Source organism: Stegodyphus dumicola, chromosome 4, assembly GCF_044657685.1.
Source record: "Stegodyphus dumicola isolate Sdum_Otavi_A_Nest chromosome 4, ASM4465768v1".
NCBI classification, from domain to species: domain Eukaryota; kingdom Metazoa; phylum Arthropoda; class Arachnida; order Araneae; family Eresidae; genus Stegodyphus; species Stegodyphus dumicola.
This window is the reverse complement of record NC_140771.1, coordinates 98,064,187-98,089,390: the sequence shown is the minus strand read 5'-3', so window position 1 is coordinate 98,089,390 and position 25,204 is coordinate 98,064,187. Positions and strand designations below refer to the sequence as shown.

The 25,204-nt window shown below is 31.4% G+C and overlaps 2 protein-coding genes across 3 annotated transcripts in view; one reads left to right on the top strand and one right to left on the bottom strand.

The window, feature by feature from the left end:
• The window catches only part of LOC118204536 (calpain-C-like), a 95,296-nt gene extending 82,215 nt beyond the window's left edge, over positions 1 to 13,081 (bottom strand). Inside the window, exon 1 of one of the 2 annotated variants that reach the window (XM_085815249.1) lies at positions 12,843 to 13,081. The gene's annotated coding sequence lies outside the window, so the exon portion shown is untranslated. Of the gene's footprint in view, positions 1 to 7,655; positions 8,004 to 12,842 lie in introns of those variants that run through there. The other variant, XM_035376847.2, reaches the window with a different exon arrangement.
• LOC118203987 (serine proteinase stubble-like) overlaps positions 10,188 to 25,204 on the top strand; it is a 123,254-nt gene continuing 108,237 nt past the window's right edge. The window contains exon 1 of the mRNA XM_085815253.1: positions 10,188 to 10,325. The gene's annotated coding sequence lies outside the window, so the exon portion shown is untranslated. The remainder of the gene's footprint in view (positions 10,326 to 25,204) is intronic.

Here is a 25,204-nt window from a genome sequence, read left to right as displayed (position 1 = left end):
CGATGATTAGCTATTATGGTTTTAAATTAAAGTGGTTTTTTTTTTTTTTTCTTCAGAGTACACTTCTTCTATTTAAAGTATTTTTTCATAGTGCTCTCTTTTGTTTAAGACGCAGTATAAAAGATTTTTAACTAACTACAATTTGAATTTATTCCCATTTGAAGGTATTCGAAAAATTATATAAAATATAAGTTACAGCTTTCAGTTTAAAATTCTTAAAGCAAAATGGTAGACCTGTTATTTGTAGTTGTATCCGAAAGTTAGCAAGTTATTTTAGCTGATATATGTTCTTATGGTTTCAGCACACACGTATCGGTCAGAAACTGTGCTGGTTTTGGCAGGCGCCTTTCAATAAAAGTAGGAATTTTATCGCTAGTAGTCTATGTTCAGTGTTTGGCAGACGTTTTAAGAGTTCAACTTCTTGCATTCATAATAAATATAGCCCACCAGCGGCCGAGCGGTAAAGTCGCTGAACACTGGTAGTTCGGTCCGAGGTTCGAATCCCGCGAACGGGCTGGCTGTATGGTTGTTTTCGTGGTTTTCCCCATGTGTAACGGGTATACGAGCCAGTTTCTCTTAGAAAGTCCTCTACGAAGGCATCCCTCCCTTTAGGCAGATAGCCCTCGAGGCTTTGCCGTAATTAAATAGCCTAACCTAACCATAATAAATATGAGCATGTTCTTTAAATTTCAGCGCACAATCTCTCAATGCCAAAAAGAGAACGGATGTATAACATACCATTGTCACTTTTTACCTAAGTATTTTAACACAATAATTGCGAAAATAAGTATGTTAATTTGCTCTATATTTTAAGAGATCCTTATTTAAACTTATTACACTCAAGTCCTTCATGAAAAAGGAAAACGCTTGTTTTTTAATTCTCTGTACTTTTAATTATTTTTAATTTAATTAATGTTTCTGTGGAATAGAAATACATGCCACAAAACTACATTTATGCACAAAAATAAATATGTAAAAATTTATTTTAGAAATACGACACATGACTCTAATTACTTAAATATATACTAACGTATTAATAGGAAATGATTTCTAAGTAAAAGGAAGTCATAAAAATCTAAACCATTATAATGATTTTAAACGAAAGTAGCATAAATGAGGGTATGTCGTATAACATCAAATTTGGATTTTATTTATAACATAAAGTTTATGTACATGAAGTTCAGACACATAGCATAACAATGTTTAAAATATATGCTTGAAGAATTCGATAACAGCATTGCATAGTCATATCGCTTAAATGGGATGCCACTGTTGTTTCTAAACTCCTTATACAACAGAGGGTATGTACACATTTCAGATCGTTTAATTAAGGTTTATAAAAAGTACTTTTTAAAATGTTTGATACGACAGCCTTTTTCTCGACAATAAGTTTGCAACATGATCTCTATGACAGTAGGACTTTCTCTTCTTTAACAGTCGTGGTGAGGGAAAGTAGTCCATCAGTCATGGTGAACATTTAGAAAGAGGCTATTCAAAAAGACTAAAGGCACAATAGTCCACAGGAATACGTTAAAAAGGTATTATGTATGCAATACCTGCATCAGTTTCCTTTTTTCAAGGAATGCAGAGGTATTTTTTTAAATGTGTTCTTTTTTTCTCTTTGTTTCACTGATTTACTCTTTGAAAGACATTGGGATAAAGAAAGGACATAAAACTTTCTTTTGATAGTAGAGTTAATTTAAACATTTTTTTCTCGCTCTCCTTATTTTTAATTTCCCACTGTAAGAAAATCCTGCGATAGTCAAAAACCCTTAAAAAAAACTTTAGAAAGAGGACGAATTTGACGCATTGACGGAATCAGATTTGTACAATTTGTTTCTCTTCGTTTTCGATAATAAATAGACCATCTTTTGTTGCAGTTATTTTAGAAAACCCATGCTTCATCAAAGGTCACAATGCATTTATATTTATTTCCTGATAAATAGTTTTCATATAGGATGTTACAAATTATTTTGTGTTGAGCCACGTGTCTCGCCAAAAGATAGCGAAGATCATGTTTTTGAGCTATTTCAAGCTGCAAACCTTGGTTTATCATTTTATTTACTGTTACTACAGATGTAATTAAACACTTTGCAATTAATTTCTGCTTCTGCGTATTTTCTTTCGTTACTAACGATTTAACTTTAGAAACATTAAAAACAGTGTATGTACCTATTTAGGGTATTCGTTTGAGTCTCTTTTCTGTGTAGAAGCAATGATGACGGATTTTTCCTTTCCGGTTAATAATGTTGTTTATTATGCACTTAGAGATTTTAACACCATGCATTTCACAATATTTTTTAATCATTGAATATGATTATTTCTAATCGGAAAGCACAGAAATATACACTTCAATTCACAACTTGTTTACATACAACATTTAAAAAAATAATTTAAAAGCAGCAGATTTCGTTTCAAATAATAAGTTGGTGCAGTAAACGTTTTTCCTAAAACATTTTTTTTAAAATTCGTTATCGAAATCATTCTAAAAGTGTGTAAACACCTTCTGTATATCGGCGATAAATTTTAACTATAAAGTATGAAAGAGTTATGTAATATTTGTTAAAATCTTTCTCTTCGATAGTCTAATGTGTATCTTGGAAATATTTTAACGTGATTATGAATCTTATCCTTTTAACCAGAAAAAATGGCATGATGACTGCAGTTGTATACACATTTTTGTTTTCTCTGAGTGTAATGACTGATATCTGCAATGAAGATTGACGTCTCTTTCCTCAGATGATTTCAATGTGCAAAATTTTCATTATATCTTTCTTTTGCAGAGTTTTAAAATATTTCACTGAAATATCGTTGACAGCTGATGATGACTTTCTGTGTATTTTCACCTTGCTAACATTGGTGAATAAGGTGCTCAAAAGAAACTTTCCTTTGACTGATGTTTCGTTTTCTTCCTATAAACATTTTATAAGTAAAAAGCTCTTCTATTCTAAGTAACTAAGCATTATTTGGCTATGATCTACAAGAAGGTAGATCATTTTAAATAAATATTACTTCAGTTTATTATTCAGTATATTTACAAAAGTTTAGTTAACAACTTTTATCTTGTTAAATGCCGAAAAATAACGTCTTTAATAATGTATATATGTATTTTGAGCACATTCTTCGACTTACTGAAATGCAACCATTTCTGGTTACTTACACTGCCTGACAAAAAAAAAAGTAACACAGTGAGACTTTCCTCAGACTGTGTAGGCAACTTTGGATACTCCAGTATCAGCAAGAAAATTTTCCGAAGGTTGGGATCGAAAGTGACTTGCAGTCGAGCTGTTCTTTCTGTTACCTTTAACTACAGCCTGCCGCCATGAAAATGTTGCAAACGTGTCGAGTCCGAGCCTCCTAAAAACTAACTAAAATTTGTAAAGTGTAATAAGTGACACAATATAGATCAATGGATCTTGTTTCAGGTCTTTCATTCATAACCATCGAGTATTGATTTGGTTTGATTTAGTTTATTATAGCCTATAACCATTTTATAATTAAAAAGCTCTTCTAATCTAAGTAACTAAGCATTATTTGGCTATGATCTACAAGAAGATAGAACATTTTAAATAAATATTACTTCAGTTTATTATTCAGTATATTTACAAAAGTTTAGCTAACAACTTTTATCTTGTTAAATGCCGAAAAATAACGTCTTTAATAATGTATATATGTATTTTGAGCACATTCTTCGACTTACTGAAATGCAACCATTTCTGGTTACTTACACTGCCTGACAAAAAAAAAAAAAAAAAAAAAAAGTAACACAGTGAGGCAACAGAAAGATTGTAATGAAAATAGAGGCATAGATAAAGAAACCATTTCTGAATGACTTTAAACTGAAGACTATGATGTTGTACTACAGATTAATATAAAGGGTAATCAATAGGAAGTAGAACTACGTTTTGGGCGATACAAGCAAAAACAACTCTTTCTGCCGCAGATTCAAACAGCGTTCGCAGAATGTCTTGAGGAATGTCTTGAGTATAATGATTGTATTGTTTTTTAACATTGTCCAAAGTTATTCTCTATTTGAGACTGCGGCTAGACAATCAACTGTAACCGAACGTTGTTTTGCCGAAAAGCAGCATTTTGAGTGAAAGGTTGTTGATGTTGATGGCCTTCCAAATCATGATGTTATGTTGAAGAGCAGATGGTGTTGAACAACGGAAGCAAGATTTTTATTTGTCTCCAGATTTCACTTGGTGATTGTGTCCTTTAGAAAGTCCTCCAAGAAGACATCCCTCCGCTTAGGCAGATATCCCTAGTGTCCTTGGCTATAATAAACTAAATCAAACCAAATCAATACTCGATGGTTATGAATGAAAGACCTGAAACAAGATCCATTGATCTATATTGTGTCACTTATTACACTTTACAAATTTTAGTTAGTTTTTAGGAGGCTCGGACTCGACACGTTTGCAACATTTTCATGGCGGCAGGCTGTAGTTAAAGGTAACAGAAAGAACAGCTCGACTGCAAGTCACTTTCGATCCCAACCTTCGGAAAATTTTCTTGCTGATACTGGAGTATCCAAAGTTGCCTACACAGTCTGAGGAAAGTCGAAAATAGTGAGCTGTAGGGCTGCCACCACTTATTTCAAGATGCATCATGCTATGTATGCACTGTGACTTTCGTCTAGATGCACGAGTACCCTTATAAGCATTTACATTTCCTTCTTCAAATCATTATCTCCAAGGCCTGTACACATTTGATGAATATTGATGTATTTCATGTGCCACACGTTAGTAGAATATCTAGCAATACGTAGCCTAAAATGAAACATCTTGTTACATGAGGAGATTTCTTTACTACCTTAAAATTTCTTTACCCACAGTTACCTTAATCAAGAAATTTCTTTACAATTAAACATTAAATTACTTCAATTTATTGTTTAATTGGGAATGAGAAAAGTCCAGAATAAGTTTCCAAAGTCTGAAGAAAACGAAAAAAGTATACTTATCTGACTTTTTTCTCCTTTAATGGCGCTCATTAACCAGGTCATCAAATTGAAATTTTATTATTAGACAGTGTAGACAGGTGTTTCTTGCAATTTTCATAATGCTAAGGCAAAATCTTCGATGTGATCCATTTTCCTTGTCAAATAGTGTATTTTTTACTTTCGTTCGGACGCATATTACTATCATTACTTAATGATTTTAGTGAAAACAATAAATTTTCTGAACAGTTCATTTATTGGCTAAAATCAGATTGGACAAAGAAATTATTAAATATAGAAAATTTTTTGGCAGTTTCCGCTATGAATATTGAAATATTAAAAATCAGGTATTTAAGTGTAATTATAGATAATAAATTCATACTTCTGCAGAAACAGTTCTTAAATATCATAAAAGATGACAAAAGCCGGCTGATTGCGTAAAAAATTCAAAATCGATAACCAAAAGGTTTTTCAACATATAGATAGGCAAGATGCGTTCAGTGGCTCTTCAGTCATTAATATTCAATGCATTAATTATAGCTTCAGTTCAGGTACTAACATAGAATGACTTAGCATTAACTGAGTTATGTAATGGAATGGTTGCTGTCGTTTTTCTCTTTACATACCTATAACCGTTTATGAGTTTCTAAAATTTGATGTTTCTTGTATCATCATAGCTAAAACCATATTATAGACAATTTACAATAGCTCTAAACTTTTCATTAAAGACCCAATTTTAGTGTTTTTTTATTTTATTCTGCGTAATGTTATTCTTATTGTTTTCTTTTAATAAAAAGCTTTACAATTTCTCATTTTTCGCTTCATAAATAGCTTTAAAATTTCTAATTTTTCGATTCATAAATATCATTAAGATTCCAATTTTACTGGTTTTATTCATTTTTTTAAAAAAAAGAGATTTGGCTGATGTGGGTGGCAGAAAAATAAGTTTTGCATTGTTAAATTTCAGAAAAAGATCTTGCAGACAATTAATATCATAGAAATGTAAGCTTGGGCAAAACAGAAAAAATTAATTTCCACAAAGTTTCAAGACATTAACGAAACACATATTAGCTAAGTAAAAAAGTAGTTTCAATTCTTGCAATTGTTTGGCAATGAAAATCTCACAGCTGGAAATCAATTTTATAATACTGTGATTTGATATCGCAATTCTTACATTACTGAAGTAAACATATTATTAAAACTGTAAATGTCCTTGAAAAATTTTGAATGAGTATATATCATTTACTCAGTGTTTACAAAATTTACTCAGTGTTAAATAAAAACTGGATAACAAAGAAAATTAATGAGATGAACGGAAAGCGAACAAAAGCTCATTTTAATTTTTCGTAAAATTTCTCTTCACGATTTAAACAGTTATATGTATTGCGTTTGACTCCTTATTTTAAATATGTCAAAGTAAAAGGATGTTCATTAAATAAAATAAAAATTCTTCCATTTAATAGAATATTCTCTCTTATGCATTGAATTTGACAAGTCTTATATTCAGGTAATATATTTTTCATAATATGATAACATGAATTTAAATGTTAATAATATTTACAGAGCAGTAAGAAAAATCTAGGATTCTATTTAAAGTACTTATAAATTGAAAGAAAAATGCAATAATTATCCTTTCAATTCATCAAATATATCTGAATTAAGTTTTTGTAAAAAGCAAATTCAAGCTTTTCCCTCATTTTCTTAAGTTTGAAGATTTAGTTCAAAATATAATGAAGGTAGAAAACATTTTATTCTAAGTACCCAAAGCAAATTACTTCAAACATACGATCTTATTTTACATATTCTGTACTGTAAATAACTCTGCAACAAATGGTTGCAGAATTATTTGCAGCATAGTATATGTAAAATAAGATGGTACATTCGGTACGATCTTATTTAACATAAATATTAAGATTTACAAAGATTAAATAGATAATAGATTTACTCTGCAACAACAGTAATAGATAATTTATTATTTTTAGACTTAAACATCATTTTTATTTTTAAATATATTTTATGTTTAAATATAGCAAAAATTTTATGTTTATTTTGTACATGTTTATGATAATAACTGGCATATTTTACTATATTTAATACTACATGCTCTAATTGTTTTCTGAATATGTTTGTAACTTTTATATTCTTACGAATCAAAATGTTTGAAAACAACACATGAAAAAAAAAAAAAAAAAAAAAAAAAAAAAAAAAAAAAAAACGCGAAACAAAAACAAGCAAACGAAAATTATTGCATATTTTCAGGCAGATGGCAGTAGATCGCTACAAAATTATTAAACATGCGTTTCTAGCTAGGACACGGAAAGTTGAGTGTTCGGCAAAGGCTATGTGATGGAAAAACAACTGTCAAAGAAAAAGAAAACGATAACGCGATCTACCGCATGAAACCTCGAAACAACTGAACTAACTCAAAAAGGGAGAAAATGGTAAACAAGTGAGAAAAACATTTGGAAGCATCTGAATATCTCGAGCAATTTTTCTTTAGTTTAAATATAATATCATTTTTAAGATTGCGTTTGTTTACAGAGCTTTGCCAAGAGATGTAAGTCTAGCAGTTATTTTCAAAGTGTTTTGATAAGAAAATGGCTTTTGAATTTCGAAAAAATTCTCAATATGATAATGCAAACAGCATAATTATAGTACTTCTGTAAATATGCACAAGCAACGGTGTGAAAACTCGTATAAATAAAATATTTCTTACCTTTGTATAAACTCGTGTTGTCGTTGCACGATATTATCCAATCTTCTTTCACAAATACCAAGTGAAAATAAACACTACCATTTTACACCGTGGCTCTTACTCCGGGAACAGAAAAGAAAAAAAGAAAATAAGACGTTTCCGGAAGAAACCGAAGTTGCTAAACGCGGAAGCTTGGGAAAAAGTGCATTGGACACTTTTTTTCCCTTTTTCTTTCTTTTTTTAAAAAAAAAAAAAGAAAGAAGAGTAAGAGAAAGAGGGGAAAAATAGATATTAAAATCTCGATGAGGTCGCAGCCTTTTTACTCCGGTTGGAACTAAGATTCGACGATCTTCACCTCAAAGTAAGAAACCGGTCCAGTCTGGCCTGGCCTGAGCAGAGCAGAGCAGTATCTACCTTTCGGGCAAAAAGTGAACTTTGGAGAGAAAAAAAATGAAGACAAGAATGTATACTTTAATTTAATATTTATTTATTTATTTTTTTTGCAAACTAATTCTTCCGTGACCTTTGCTTTTAAAAGAGCAAAACGTCTAGTTTCAGTTTCAATACTATGAGAATCTGAGAGCTTTTATTGTTGTAGAGGTAATTAGAACATGCGATTTATTGCCCTCATTATGTGAGTGCTATAACAAAAACGTGCCTTATTTTTTGCGATTTGTTTGAAACTCACCAAAGTCATAATCTAGAGTTAATTAAATAGTAATTATATCCTTGGTAATTCTAATATAATGGTAAAGTTCAGAGGCATGACATGTCAAGCCAACCCATTTAGAGATAAATATTTTGAGTTTACTGAAAATAGGTCTTTAGCGAACAACTTAAAAACTAAAGTTTGGTTGCAAACATCCTTTGAAAACTATGGTATTTTATTTGAAATTTACGGGTATCTTATGTTGAATTTCTGCAAAGCAACTTTACATTACAAGGGTAGTCCTTAATTACAATTTTATGTTTCTTATTTAGTCTTCCTATCTGACTATGAGCGGTAGGAAAATTTAAAAAACAAATAAAGAGGGGATTTTTATTTACGTTAAACTAGAGATTTATGTAAATAATCATGCGATTAATAGTTTTTTTTATAAAAGTAAGATTAAGTTATATGAAGATTTAATCACGACTAATAATTTGAAAATAATTTATATATTTCAATAAAAAATACTTTCGTTAAGTAACACTATAAGTTAGAAATAATTTTCATGAATCTGCCAGTACTTAGGAGACTGTTAGTTGTATTTATTTTTACGAATGGTACAAATATACTTAAAAAACAGATTAATTATATTAATAGATTAGTATGTAAGGCCACCAGTGGCCGAGCGGTAAAGTCGTTAAACAATGGTAGTTTGGTTCGAGCCTCACTAACGGGCTGGCTGCAGCGGCGCTTTTGTGGCTTTCCCATGTGTAACGTGTATACGAGCCAGTTTCTGTTAGAAAGTCTCCTCCCTTTAAAAGGAAATAGCCCTTGAGTGCTTTGATATGATCAAATTAAGCCAAACTCATCTAAATAGTGTGTAAAAGCGTAAATTAATGAAGAATTTCCCTTTTTCCTTGTTTGATACTGCTGTGTTAAATCTGCTTTATTTTATAAATAAAATAGGTTTTTTTTTCTTTTTAACAACAACAAAAAAAAATTCTTCTGTTGCGAGCGAATATTTTAAACTCTAATGATGAAATTAACCTCTATAGTAATAATTAAGGAAAGGTATAAATTAAATTTAAGAAACTTCTGTATAATATAAAGCAGTTAAATAATGATACTACTGAAATTATCTTAGCGGATTACAAATATCTCCTAGATCTTTAAAAAAATTGATTTGAATTTACTGGATGAAACTTATCATGATAACATAAATGAATATTTTTATAAAAATAGTTACCTAAATCCAGCAACAGAAGTACATTAAAATGTAGGTTCGATAACGAAATGTAATTCGTGTGTTTTGGAACTCTCCTTCACTGGATAACTTAAGTAATTATAATTTAAAAAATATACCTTAGAACTACTAACTGAGAAATACTTGCTACGATCAAATGAAGTTATATCAAATATATAGTTGCAATTTATAAACTGCAGGTCTGCTTAAAAGTATTCGAATAACCATGCCGGGTGCTAGCAATATTTTACTCAATGTTTCCTACCAAATTACTAGTTAATTATAGTATTACTAAACTTCCAAAGTACTAATCCTATACAATACAGAGAAAGATTTGTGCATTTTCATTTTTAGGAAGTACAGGTTTAAATTTCAAAAGCGATATATGTTCGGTATCTTAAAAGTATACAAAAAATAATGATTTTTAATGTATATATATATAATGCATTGAAAATCAACTGGAAGAAAATATAGAATAAAAATTTATTGTAGATGTCGCCCTTGTATCAAATTTACTCGCCATGGATTTATCAACTTACTGTCTTCCTAAAAATGAGTTCAGCATGTTTGACCTGGAGCATAGATATACCCAGTAGATGCTGCGAGTGTAAATGTAAAATGATATATTTGTATTGTTTATTGCTTAGAAATAATTCTTTTCTGTCCAAAAACTGCCGCATGAGATCTGATAATTCTCGGCTAGAGCGCACTGAAGGATCATCACAGAACTGCTCAGTCGTGTAAAATTTCACGCTCGTTATCGCTAGCTTGGAATTCGTTGGTATAGTGCCTGATATTGGTAAGTTTTGTATCTTAATTACAAAATATGATTTTTTGTAATACTTAAAATAATCGAAAAATGCTCAAATATGTAGATCTTTTTTAGAACTATATATATATTATTATAAGTTATTAAAGATCTATTTATTGCCGATATTAGCACGATTAAAATTTGTGTGTGAGTGCATAAATAAAAAAAACTTGAATATTTCTTTAATAATACATGACTATAAACTTTCAGAAAGTCTAAGAATATAGATATAATGCCGACATAATTTCGTTTTGCTATTAATTGATCGATTATTCACAACTTTGGTATGATTCATGCGAATATATCATGTAATATTCTCGAACGCGAAAAATTCAAATGCTTTAAATTTGTTATTCGTAATAGATAATTTTCTTGTGGTTTCACGGTTATGTATTAAGTTTCGTTTGCAGTTCAAACATTCAAATGAATTATTGTACATAAAAATTTGTTTGTAAATTAAAATATTTGCATCATAAAAATATATAATTTAGCAGAGCACAGAGTGACCCGCTAAGTAGTTTCCCGCCTCCAGCTATACTATGAGGAGATAGATATCATCTTTCTGACGCAATGTGTACAAAAAGAATGATTAGTAAGGCAAAATAAAGCTATAACACTGCTGTATTCGGATAAATAAATCGCCGGACAGTAGAAGGGGCTATGATCTTCTCCATACAACGTAGTACCGGTATTGATTAAGGGTTACTTTTCCGACAGCCACCTGTTATCTTACAGTTTTGATTAATTTGGAAGTTGAAGTGCATTAACAGCAAAATATACAGACTTACTATTTGAAGTAGAATGAATTATGTGTGGCATAAATTTGGAGTTGTAGACTTATTTTCTGAAGATGATGGTTGTCCTGAAAACTAAAGTTAAAGAGTTAAGTGCGATTTAAATTTTACTTAATGAAAAGAAAAGTTCAATTATACTGTGTTTCTATAAATAAAAAAAATTGGTTGATCTTTACATTATGGTAACTTGGCGTTTTTTTGGCGAAAATTTGGCGACCAACTCTCCTACAGCAACCCTCTATTTTTTTCCCCGCCGCCATTTTGTCTTCACGAAGTAAAGACATGTTTCTTTTCTTTTTATCTACTGAACACTTCTTCCAACAATCTAGTAGCCGAATTACACTTATGCTAGAAATTTTATCAAACAAAACTGCTTAATCATGACAAATATTCACTGCAAAATTGGGAAAAAGTGCACAATACCATACTCCTTACGCGTTTTTCAAAATAACACATACACATAAACCATGTACACGGCGACTTATTTTTACTTAAAAAAACATCCCAGAATTGCACAAAAATGGCATTGCGCACACTCTTCACTATATCCATGTACACTGCTTTTTTCTCATATATTAGAAAAATTTCACGAAAATACATGACAGTTTTCTCAATCTTTAAACCCGGTAAAAAGAACATATATATCTATGTGAAATATCTAAAATAAATATCTATGTGATTTTTTTTTCCTTTATATCATTAATAGCACTATTTATGTATGTTTTAATAAATATATAGTAAATAAATTTCGAAATTTAATTAACATATCTGTTTTTTAATATCAGAGCAGTCATTCCATTTCCATTGTAAGGGTATTTCTGGGTGCTGCCCTGCTGTACTCAGTCGTTGTTCCAAATTGCATTTCACGTTTCACTTTGATATTAACCATTTTTAATATTCTGTTGAAAACAAAATACTAATTTCTAAAAAAGCACTGATAATCGGAATTGAGGAACTTAAGTTTCTGAATCTCTAAAATGACAAAATTTAGATTTTTTTTTTAAATAAATTCTAAGTAGCAGATAGGAAATTTGAAATTTGTTGGAAAAGGAAATCTTCCTTAAAATGTTTAATCCATAAAATAATATTGTTACGAAATGTCCAGGTGCGGTAAAAAGCAGTTTCAGGGTTGCTATAAAATGGCAAAGGAACGCAGGGGTTGCCATATTTGGCGCGAAATCGCCCATTTGGCGACAAAATTTGCGATTTACCATGGACGGATGGAGAACCTTCTGGAACGAATTCTTACCGGTTTAGCCTAGAATGTTCTCAAACGCAAGCCTTTACAAATATGAACATTTCCACATATAAAATAAATAAAATATCCAAAACCTTTTACCTCTAAATCATCTATTACATTATACACGTCACCAACGAATTCATACCGCAAGCATTACAAATACTTAATATCAAATATTTAAATTATTTCCATGCACGTTTATTTCAACTTAAACGTATACCAAATTCCTACAAACATAAAATTCACAAAATAACTATCATTTCATTAAAATATAATTAAATTCAAAAACACTACTTAAAATATAAATGAGCACATACATTAAATTAATAAAAATTACCTTACAATCCTAATTACTTTAAACTAAATCATTGCTAATAACAATTTTTCCAATAATACAAAATTCCTTTCCACCTTACATTTAGAACAATGCATAAAAATAATATCCTCAAATAATTAAAAATACTAACTTACCTAATCTTCTTCAGAATCTTGATTACGTGTCCGATAAACTTTTCTTGAGTTACGGCCATGGGATCCAAAAATTCACGAACACTGTTTCACACAACACAGAATAAACCAAATACAAAATTTCTAGATTTGTTCCCGATTTCCCCCCTTTTCCGATTCAAGAACCGTAATTCGTCCATTAATATCACATGACATATCCCATGATCTCTCATTTCCCTCACACAAAATAATGCGTAATCGGAATTGAGTACTGCTCACATTATTACCAAAGTCCCAGGTAGTAACCTTTATCGCCTCCAAAATGTCGCCAAACTACCAGTTACCGTATTGTAAAGATCAACCAAAAAATTGTTAACTTTCAATAGCCTATGAAATAAATTAATATAACTAAATTAAAATATCCTATACGATTACTAATTGCACAAATTTTTTAAGTATTTTTGCAACCGCATAATTTCTATTTATGGTGAGAATTTTTAGTTCCCCTTTTTCATCCAAATTCCTTCGAGTTTCGCTTGGGTGCTTCTGAGGATGGAAAAATTCATAACTTCCATTTCTTTGATTAAAAAATATTTAAGATATTTCATTTTTTATATATTAATTTTTAAATTATCAATCAAAAATATAACACATAGACTATAATACATAGAAGCGGTTATTAAATTCACAATAAAAATATGGTAAAAATGTTTTTTTTTATTATTCCAGAATTCTTTGTTAGCTTATAAACCACCGTTATCAAATGACTGCAAAATTTAATATTTTCCGCGTACTAAGCATATTTATCAAAAATGTTTAGTGCTATCTTAGCTTTTTACTGAATTTATGTTGCTTGTATTTTATATCAAATCTTACAAAATCATTATTGCAGTTATAGTCATCATTCACGTTTTATTTAAAACATAGCAGATTTTCAGATTTCTGACAGTTTATATCTTTTGCTGGGTGAATACTGTGATAAGTACTATTTAAATTACTTTAAATTATTTAAATACTAGAAAATTTTTCCAATGTTGTGTTTTATTGCTATTAGGAACATAAAAAGAGCCACAACGATAAAATTGATTTTCTCCCAACCTACCTAAACATGTGAATTTATAAAAAAATAATTATTATATTTAGATTGTTCAAATTGTCCAATACTGTTTAACTTTAGTTTTTAATCCGATAAAATTGTATCCATAATTTCCGACACCACAGTATAGCTTATACCTTAAAGACGGATTACTCAGAAGCAAGATGTGAAATAAACTACACAAATATATGTGCATAAAGGCTTTAAAATATTTGATGATAGAATTCAGCACTGCACTGCTTCAGAGAATCTATTTTATTCCTTATCGATAAGACTCACAATGGCTCACAGAGCTGAGCAAGCGCATCCAAATTATTTGGAATGCCCAGCCTGCTAGTGATCGAACGGTGAAACCGCCGAGCACTGGTACTTTTAGCCGAATTCAAATCGCAGGCAACGGACTGGTTGCATGAGGGTTCCGGGATTTCTGTTTATGTAACGTAAATACTAGGCATGTTCCTTTAAAAAGACCTGAATAACTGTAACCTTCCGTTTGAGCTGATAGCAGTTGCGAGCTTGGCCACAATCCAAATAATCCTATCTTTTCGGAATTTCTTAGAAATGCTTTTAATTATTTTAAGTTGCTTTTTAGATCGTAATAATGCACATAATGCATAGCATAGCAAAATTTGTAAATTAAAAAAATTATCTATCAAGATGTTTCTGTATCATATATCTTTCTTTTAAAGCAATTCGTAAAATTGAGTGACCGTAATAAAAAATACTTTCATTTTACTATCAGTTTTCATTTTATAACAATCTAACTTGAGACTGACATTGGCGAGTTGCAAAGACCGAAGACAGGTCCGAAGATCCCTAGTCAAATCTGAAAGTCAGTCGTTCAATTGTTGAAAGCAGTTGTTTTGAGAAGGGAGGTACATAGATTCTAATTGATATGTCTAAACAGCAAATAATTCATCATGAAAAAAAAAAAATAAAATCCCAAAACTCTTGCATCACAATTTGCGAAATGGTCATCATCAATAATAGAAATGTACTCCTATTTCCTTTACAATCATTCGGGTGGATTAGGTTATTTGAATACGGCAAAGCATAGAAATGCTAACTGCTTAAGGAGAAGAATGTCTTCGTGGAGGACTTTTTAAGGAGAGCTGATTCATACTCATGTTGCATAATGGGAACATCCATTAAAATTAACCCTGAAGGCCACCGACCACATGGAATCACTCGGGTTTGAATTCCCAGTATTCAGCAACCTTAACTACTCGGTCACTCGTGAGGCGAAAAGTCTCTCAGAATGCTGATTTTAACGAATACATATCTCTAAGAGAATCTTTCGTAAGCAAAGCCACAGAATCAAAAGACTGGCATTGATAGGACTTTTTCAATGACTCGAAATTCTGGAATTTTGACATAGATATCTATAATTTAATCCTATGTTTCCTGATCGTTACGTTATGTTACATTATCAGGGCATTTACCATCTAAATTTCATCTTAAACTGTCCTTTTCTAAAGGTATTGACATTAGATATGTCATGACGTCTTTATTTTTAAAATTAAAATAATACACTACATTACTAACTGCGCATTTTCAAGAAATGTGCATTACTTTTTATTGATGTATATATTTCGCATTAATGTCTTTAACTGTGCACATTTGAATCGTATGATTTATAATACACCCAACAGCTAATAATTTATGAGCATTTGCACTATCCTGAACAAAAGATATTTTTCGAAACCTTGGTATATAATAATAAATTTTCCTTAAATAGATATTTTTCCTTTTAAATATTTATGTACAAAAGCTGAAATATTATCCCAAAGATACTGAGCGAGCACATTTACATAGTTAGAAGTAAAGCAAAGGAATATGAAATATTCTATGAGATTTTATTTTTTTATCGAATTTATAAATTCTTTATCAGTGTATTTTAACATATATCTATTTAGTTATGCAGCATTCAAAATTTCGCTACAAGGGATATGAATTTTGTGCCGGAAACATTTATCTGTGCTCTCTACAGACAGTTTAATAAGTGAATTACTTTGTTCCATCAGAGAAGGTATGTGCTAGTTTCCTTGATATTACAGTTCATATATTACTAGCAACTACATTGCAGAATGAATTTCCTTTAATTAATTTCCTCTTAGAACTACTTTCAAACACCCCGTAAGCTAGTAACTAATTTTACGAGCATTATTACCGTATTTAAGAGAGATAAGAATATTGGCCTGATTAATATTTTTAAAAATATGAAGTTCGTAATATTTTCCTTTCAATTCTTACGCTCAGTTGAAATATTTCAGAGTTATTATCAATTTTTTTAAATCAAAAATTACTTGCCACATTTCTGTTTCACTGTACAGTTCTATTTATTCTATTTATTGTACAGTTCTATTTATTAATTTCAAAAATATTATTGTACGTATTTCTTTATTGAAACATTAACTAGAGTTTCATGAGGTATATAAATAGTTAATAACAATTTTGATTATAAAGTATTGTAAAACCTTCCAGATAATAAAATTATGTATCATGGATGGATACAACCTGCATAAAATTTAGATACAGAATATAATTTTATAATCAGTGCAAGCATTATGAATTATGCATGATTTATGTAAGATTCATTATACACGCTGATTCATATATTTATAATGCAAGATAAATTATGCAGTTTAATTTATGCATATAAATATGCGATCAATCACAGTCTATCATATAACTTGTTATAATAAGTACAAGCTATTCTTTTTCAATCCAAAACTTCGTTCTCAATATTAATTAAATCCTATTAAGTTATCACAACAGAAGATTGCGATCTCCTAACTAAGGATGAATTCAGTTAGAATTGGTGTCCAGATCTTTGATTTAGATCAATTTATATCACAAGACTTCTAGTGAATATCTAAAAATAGTAATTATTAACTGTGACACGTTGATTTACTGGTTTTCGTTAAGGAATACTTGGCTATTGTATTGAAGATATGTCAGTATTGTAAATGTCAGGATCAGACTTATTTCTATTTAAGATTTAAATGTTTATTGTACTTTACGTTAACTGACATTTGACCTACTTTTATCCAAAATAAATAGTTCAAGTGCTATAATAAATTCAAGAGAAAATAACTTCTCATAATATAAAGCCAGTTTAATTCTGTGCAATATAAAGCGACCCGATCTTTACAATTTTTATATCTAATTTTATAATATACTTGTATAAATAACCGTTTCATTCTTAAAGTGTGTTTTTTAAGGGCTAAAATATTCAGGATAACTGCAAATCTTTATAATTTTTTTAATTAGTTTTCATTTAAATTATCTTAAAATAAAATTGCGAATTTTTATGATTGAATTATTCTATTTTATAAGAATTCTCAAGACATATATATAAACTTTATTTGAAGGACTGCTAGGTCGATGTCCTCAAATTACCCTTAGTAACCATATCAGGCCACTGAAAGTTGGTAGTTTGATTCGGTTTGAATCTGACTGTTTGGATAAGGGTTGCGTGGGTTCACCAATGTGTAACACTAGCTAGTATCCCTTAGAAAACGTCTCCTCGTGAGACACATAATTGTTGCATGCTTTGTTATTATCAATGGAGTATCCAAACGTAAGCTCCATTTGTTTATTTGAATAAGATAAAACATACGAGGGCTATTCTTAAGAATGACTTCACAGATTATTTTGCGTTACAGATGAGGAAGAACGGCCTTCAGCGGGCGAGCGGTAAAATTTGCTAATCACTGGTAGTTCGGTCCAGGGTTCGAATGCTGACGAACGAGCTGGCTGCATGGACGTTTTCGTGGCTTTCCCCGTGTGCATATTTTATATAACATTTGAGACAAAAAGGGGGTTATCCTGTAGCTTAAAACGTTGACGTGATAGACAAAAAATGAGCTTATGTTTGGATTCAGAGGCCAAAAGGTAATAAGTGCCATCTAAGAAAAAAAATTGCTGTTCCTAAGTGTAATATAGTCTCTTTTAGTTCTTTCGCTAACTAAAAATAAATGTTCTTTAAAGTTGCAAGGAATTGTTTTCATTTTCGTTAACTCATCACGAATCGGTATTTTATGTATTTAAGTTTTCTCCTTTTTGGATGTAGATATCGATGAAGTTATTTACCTGAAGGAAGAGAGAAAATATTTATTTTCCGCTATTATGTTGTAAAATCGATTAAATTAATCATTAATATACACTGACGAGCCAAAACATTATGACCATCCCAACATTTTACAATGAACTCGTCTGGATGACGTGGAGGGCACGTTATTAAGCAAGAATGGTATTTTCCTGCTGCTGGAGAAGGTAAGGAATCATCGACCCATCTTCGAACTTCACTTCGTCGAGAATCTCCTAATGTCAAGTGCCCACGGGGCTTTGTTTCAAGAAGCGGACATGTCGCGCTCTGCGTGATACTCGGCCGTACTGGTGCGGATGCGGTAAAGAATCATTCTTGCACTTACTTTTGCGAGTGATGGAAAAGGCTGCTGATCTAAGCGAATTTGATAGAGGGCAGATTGTAATAGCCCGAAAACTCGGAACGAGTATTTCCGAAATTGCACGAGAGGTAGGTTATTCACGATCTGCCATTGTTAGTATTTATGCTAAGTGGATAAATGACAGTGAAACCAGCAGTAGACGCCAAGGTGTTGGACGTCCACGAGTCATCAAAGAAAAAGGACGTCGGAGACTATCCCGCTTGGTATAGCTAAATCGGCACCATATAGTGGCTCAGCTGACAGCTCAATACAATGTTGGACGTCCAAGCGTCATCGAACGACAAAAGTGTCGGAAATTGTCCTGCTTATACAGTAATATCGGCGCCAGACAGTGGCTTAGCCGACAGTCCAATGAAATGCAGGTTCAAGTGCTAGTGTTTCGGAACACACAGCTCAGTGGACAGTGTTGGCTATGGGACTGCGCAGGAGACGTCCCATTCATGTGCCTCTGTTGACCAAATATCATTGTCAACTACACCTACAGTGAGCCCGAGAACATCGAGACTGGACTATGGATAAGTGGAACACAGTTACCTGATCAGATGAATCGCGATTTTTCATTCATCACGTCAATGGTCGTGCCAGGGTATGCCGTTTTCCAGGCGAACAGTTGCTCCCTCTGTACAACAGGTCATACCCAGGCTGAAGGTGGCGGTGTTGTGCTTTGGAGAACGTTCTGATGGGCGGCTCTGGTACTCTTAGTTACGGTAGACTAGACCATGAAAGCTGCAGACTATCTGAACATAACAGCGGATCAGTTGCAGCCTTACATAGCGTCTGTATTCCCAAATGGAAATGGAATCTTCTAGCAGGACAACGCTCCATATCACATGGCTCGAAAGGTACTTTTTCGTTTTGCCGGCGCAGTGCGATAAAGTCGTCAGTAATGATGCAACTGATGCCAAACGGAATATCCTCGCTGGTAACCTTTTATGCCTTATTTTCAAAACAAGTCGCAGCCATTTCTTATCAGATTGATTGTTTCTTTCAATACTAGCATATACAATTACATAGAAATTTTACCAGATAGTTCAATTTTATGCCCTAAGGCCATTCGCGGTAATTAAGTCAATTAGGATGCAATCATACCGCTCAGTAAGTTAGTCGTACGAATTGAAACTTGTATTCCAAATCAGGATTTAACTTGAAATTAATGTAGATAATTACTGAGAGAATTAGACTTTTGTAGCGTAGTTTATGTGAGATGAGATCACTGGGGGTCACGTAATATGAACCGAAGAATCAGGATGCTGAACCATGAGAGCATCGTAAATTCTTAAAAAATTGTCTTTTTACAAATTTAGTGTCTTTATTTATTGGCTTTTTACAAAATTTTAAACGATTCTAAAATGTTTATGCCTTCAAAATAAAAAATTCTTAGAACTAACATTTGTTATGTGTATACTGTATGTTGTCGCCTATAAAGTCTGCTTGGCGAGATTTGCGCAGGCGAAACGGAAAAGTACCGCTCGAACTGTACTAAAAAGGTTCGAGGAGCATAAGGATGATTTCCGATTAAAGGCACTATAGCAATGTGAAAGTGAAGAAATATTATTTAATTGATCTAATAAACCATGGAATAAAGTTATAATCTCTAAAGATGCCATTTTACAAAAATTAAAAATAATCCATCAATGGTTAACCCAAGATTACATTAGAGGCTGAAAAATATTTAGATTCGTGTAAGATTCTCAATCAATAATGCTCTTAATAAAGATGAATTCTAATTGTCAAGTAGCTACAGGTAAATCATCATTAAAATTTATACTCTCGCCTACCAAATAACAAAAACACACAGGCACACACACACAGGCAAAATAAATAGAAATTCGTAAAACATGTAGTTTTGACAAAATTTACTATATGTCGACAAATATGCATTTAACTTCTGTTATTCGAATGAAACATTTAGGCAGGAAAACCCCACCATTGAACTGAAATCTAAAATTTCACATTTCGTTTGTAAAACATAGCGATAGAACTATCTACATTGAGAGATTTTTTTTAGAAAGCTCTCCACGAAAGGACGCCTCCCTCTACGCAAATAGTCCTCATGTTTTTTGGCATAATCAAATAAACTAAACGATTCAACCTCAAAATTTCGCGTATAATTTTAAAATAAGTTTGGCAACTATATTGAAAAACATTTGAAGTCAAGTCAAAATGAAAATAACATAAATCAGTAAACACTATTTTAAAGTTATTTAAATTTCTGAAGCTAAAGTAAATAAAATTTTGATTTAATGATTGTCAAAGAACTTTTGCAAAATTATCTACATAAATACAAAATTATCTATAAATTAAGATTTTTATCAGTTCAATTTAGAAAGTAGTTAAAGCAAGTTTTCCTTAAAGATCCTCCACAAAGATATCCTTCTGCTTAAGGTTTTACTATAACTAAATAATTCAAATCAAATCAGTTAGTTAATCTTGTTCTTTTGTGTTTAAAACACATTCTGAGAAAAAAATTACATCTTGAGAACAGTTTTAATAGGTTTCATATGCTTTAATATGTTTTCTTTAATACATTAGCATTTGTTTTATATGTTTCGGGCCATACCAGTGTTAAATTGCATACGGTCGTTAAATCAATGACATCTTTAAATTGGAATCTGAATGCTTATAAACGAATATGTAATAGTTATTGAATAATATGTATCTGAAAGATTAAATAAACAACAGATTCAGACCTTAACCAAAACAGATTTGCAGCTGTAAATAATATTAAAGCCGATTAGCGTTTTAATCTCTATAAAAAAATTTTGAATTTTTGCTCTTTCGCGTTCAAATATATTAGATGCGTGGAAAAAAAAGTGTTTTGCAACTGCAGCAATAAATTTTCTTTCCTGTATACAACCTATATGGTCAAAGGAGCGAATAATATTTTAAAAATCACATTTTTAATTCTTCTGCTTTCAAAACGTTTTTATTTCCCGCGGATTGTTATCAAATCCGGGATGCTTGTTCGTTCCGCTTCGGCGCTGAGATGAGGTGTATCTCAGGCTGTGCAGATCTGCTTTTATTCATTGCCTTCTCTTTAAGACGGGTCTTATTGTGCGTGTTTACTGCAGATAGAAAAATTGTGTAAAGACAGAATGGCAACTATCTAGGTCACAACGGATTCAATTTAATTTGGAATTTAAAATAAGACCTTTTTCTCTCCCCTTCATTTTCAGATTGTAAAAAACCGGACTTTCGGAAGAATAGTTCTTGGTTAGAATACCGGCACAACTTCCTTAAATAAATTATAACTTATTTGGTAAAAAATTATTTTATATTAATCGCTTATATTTCTTCAGCTAATAATTCATAATAACGTTTTTGTTTTTTTAACAAAGAAATAGGCCAAAAATCTGGTATAAAAAATAAATGTGTCTTTAATAAAACGCAAGAATTAAGGTTGTTCATTGGTTCTGTGGATATTTATATTCATATTTTTTATTACCATGGATTTATTTTTTCAGAAGTTAAAACAGTCATGAAAATTTGCAATGGCAATTTCTAACAGACATACATTTTACGTAATAAATATATTTTTTTAAATGCATTTGCCGTTCGGTTTAAAAATTTATAACTAACTAAAATTTACAAAACTATATCTTACCGTTTCTTTAATTTTGGGTAAAATCGATCTGACCAGGAAAAAAATCCTCAAGACTAAAAATTTTTAAATGAATTTCATGTTATGCTTCAATTTTCATTCTAAACATATATTTTTCCGAACTTTACTCATGTTTTTTCATTATGAGCTACTTTCAGTTACAAAATTAATACTTTTCTGTTACAAACGCCTAAATTAAGATTACTGAAATAGAAAGTCTGCTTTAAAATTGTTAGATCTCCAGAATTGAAATTATTCACATAAATAAAAACAGAAGGTTATTTACACCTGATTATTTCAAGAATAACACGTTGAGCGCCACGCGTATTTTTTAGGCAATCCCGTTCAGGCCACGCGCGCTGCTTAAAAGCGCTGGTATTGTAGGGCCAGTGATTCTTATCACAGTAGAAAATAGTTTACGCTTGGAATGTGATTCCTACAGGCATTTATTCCACACGTTACGTTTTTATGTTTACCGTGTTTCAATGAAATCCATTAGTCCTGTAATGAATCAAAATTAGGTAAATTGTAAATTAATTTTCTGTAATTCCATAAAACAGTGTAAATTTTATAGTTATATATCATGTTACACGCTGTCAGCCAGCGGCGGTCGACGTGGCCTAAACGGAAAGTCTAGTGTCAGCCACAGCGCTCAACGTGTTAAAGCTTGTTACTGACTGAAGTGGGAAACGACAGCTAAACATTGGCTGTTCTTCGGCGTTTTGGGGCCCACCAGCGGCCGAGCAGTAAAATCGCTGAACGCTGGTAGTTCTCACTTGTCTTCAACTGCAGGCGAACGGGCTGGTTGCATGGGCGCTTCCATAGTTTTCTCCATATGTAACTGGTATACAAGACAGCTTCTCCTTAAAAAATCCTCCGCGAAGACATCCATCCCTTTAAATAGCTAGCCCTAGTGTGATTTGCTATAATCAGACAAACTTTGAAAACGAAACCATTCTGTTTTCGTCTTCTGAGGAGCGGGTGGCTGCATCACTACAAGCGATCTTGTAGATTTTGTCGTGTCTAACGCCCAACTAACTGCTGAGTAGTTAAGACAGCTGAATGCCGCGACAAGGGCTAGATTCCAGGCTAGCTTCACTTTGGTCTTTCTCATACGTTACGTGAATACGAGCCAGTTTCCCTTAGAAGGTATACCTAACTTTTATGAAGATTGTGCTCAGAAGATGTATGCAACAGTAGTATGCAGCTATATGTGTAAATTACATGTGTAAGTATATAGCTATATGTAATTGCATTGGAGTAATTGACCGGCAAGGCGGTGTATATATATATATATATATATATATATATATATAGATTAGAATATTGTTTATGATGTTTGTAAGAATGTATATACGTATACGATACGTGCATTTTAAAATATGTCCAAGAAAATAAAGCAATACATTAAAAGTACATAAATCTAGGTATAAAATTCCAGGGGCATTTTAATAATAAAATCAAGAAAATAATTCTTTCTCACTGTAGTTTGGGAAATTTGGACGTTTTTATCGAAAGCCCTGGGCGGTTAGAGGGTTAAACGCATATATTTATCTATTGAATGTCTAGAAACCATTCAAGGCCACAGGAAAGAAGTGTATGATTATTCTTCAGTTATCTTACATTCTTGCTAATACGGCAAATATCATTGATAAAAAAAGCGTTTGGCTAATCCTTTTTCTTTTCTTAGTTTTTTTTTCAACCTTCTAAACTTTCTGGTACTTATTCGTTATATGAATCATATATTTCTAGCTATAAGTTTTAGAGATTTTTAATCTTCAGTGATATTTTGATATTCCTTATATACTGTTTGCAACGAATTTTCTTTTCAACAGCCCATAACATAATTTAGTTGTATAAATAATGTTATTTAACATAACATTATTTAGTTTAGCCTATAACATTATTAACTTTAATTATTAGCATTAAAGTTTCTGTACTTCTGTTTTCAACTCTTTTTAAAAAAACACTCACTTGTTCAGCGACAAATGGCGTTGACAATACCTTGCTGGGGTAAATAACTTTTGCAGCATGTTTTTTCCGTTCTGTGTAAGTACGTGTAGGAGTAAAAATGCAAGTTTTACGAGCGTTATTTTTTGTGTACTTTTTCTTTTGTACAGGATGGTATTCATTTAAAGTAAATGTCGCCAAAAACGTTATGGGCAAGAATATGTGAACCAGCATAGCCGATAATTTCCAAAATGTTTATATTTGAAATAAAATGCTCTTTGCTAATTTTTTCCAATTTAATTACATACAGCAAAAAGAAAACTTATGCATACGATTATATGCATCTGTTTTGGAGGACTACTCTAGATATACAGAGGCCAGTTGTCTCCAGCTTTGTCTTTGTTGATTAGCTTTAAGGTATGTGGAATAAAATAATAAAAAAAGATAAAAATTCGAAGGATACGGAAACTTAAGCTAGAAGATCAATGATAATGACTTTTAAAACGTAAATTAAGAAAAAACGTTTTCCCCCGTTGCGAACTGCGGAAAGTAAACTCTTTTCTCAGACTGCTGAGTTCTTTATTATTTTCAGATAATTTCTGCTGCTGTGTTCTGAAAATAATGTACATTAAAGGTCGTAACAAATAATAACAAAGTAAAACACGTTCCGATAAGTTCATCATTGACCATCATTTGCTGCTTTTAGAATACTATCTAACAAACTTAAAATATTCTTGAACTGTAGTAAATTGTAAATACGTTTTTTTTTATTAAAACGTCGCTCAGACTGAGTTTATTATTTCTCCTAAAAGTACATCTAGTGTTCTTATAAAGCAAAATGAATATAAGAAAGGCCAGCACAAACACTGACCATCGGTTTCACTTGATTCCCTGAAGGCGCTGGTTTCATTCCAAGAAAATAAGCAGATGGTTTTCGTATGCTTTGTTACAATTTAAAAATAACAGAAATATTTAGACATGAAATACTTGTTTAGATCTTTCGTAGAAGTTTTTTACTAATTTCGGAGTCGGCAGTTTTTATCAATCACAGTGACTTAATATTTTTCATTTATCTTTGTTATTATAAAATTTCTCTGCTCATAAGTAAATAAAAAGTGGATAACAAAATCGCAATTTATCTGGACTTCTTAACATCATTTTACAACAAGTGTTTTATTATACTATTAGAGAGATGAAAAATACCTATTTTTCTAAAAATCATGAAACATGTCTTGTGCTTAATATTCAACAGCCAGCATGCTAATGG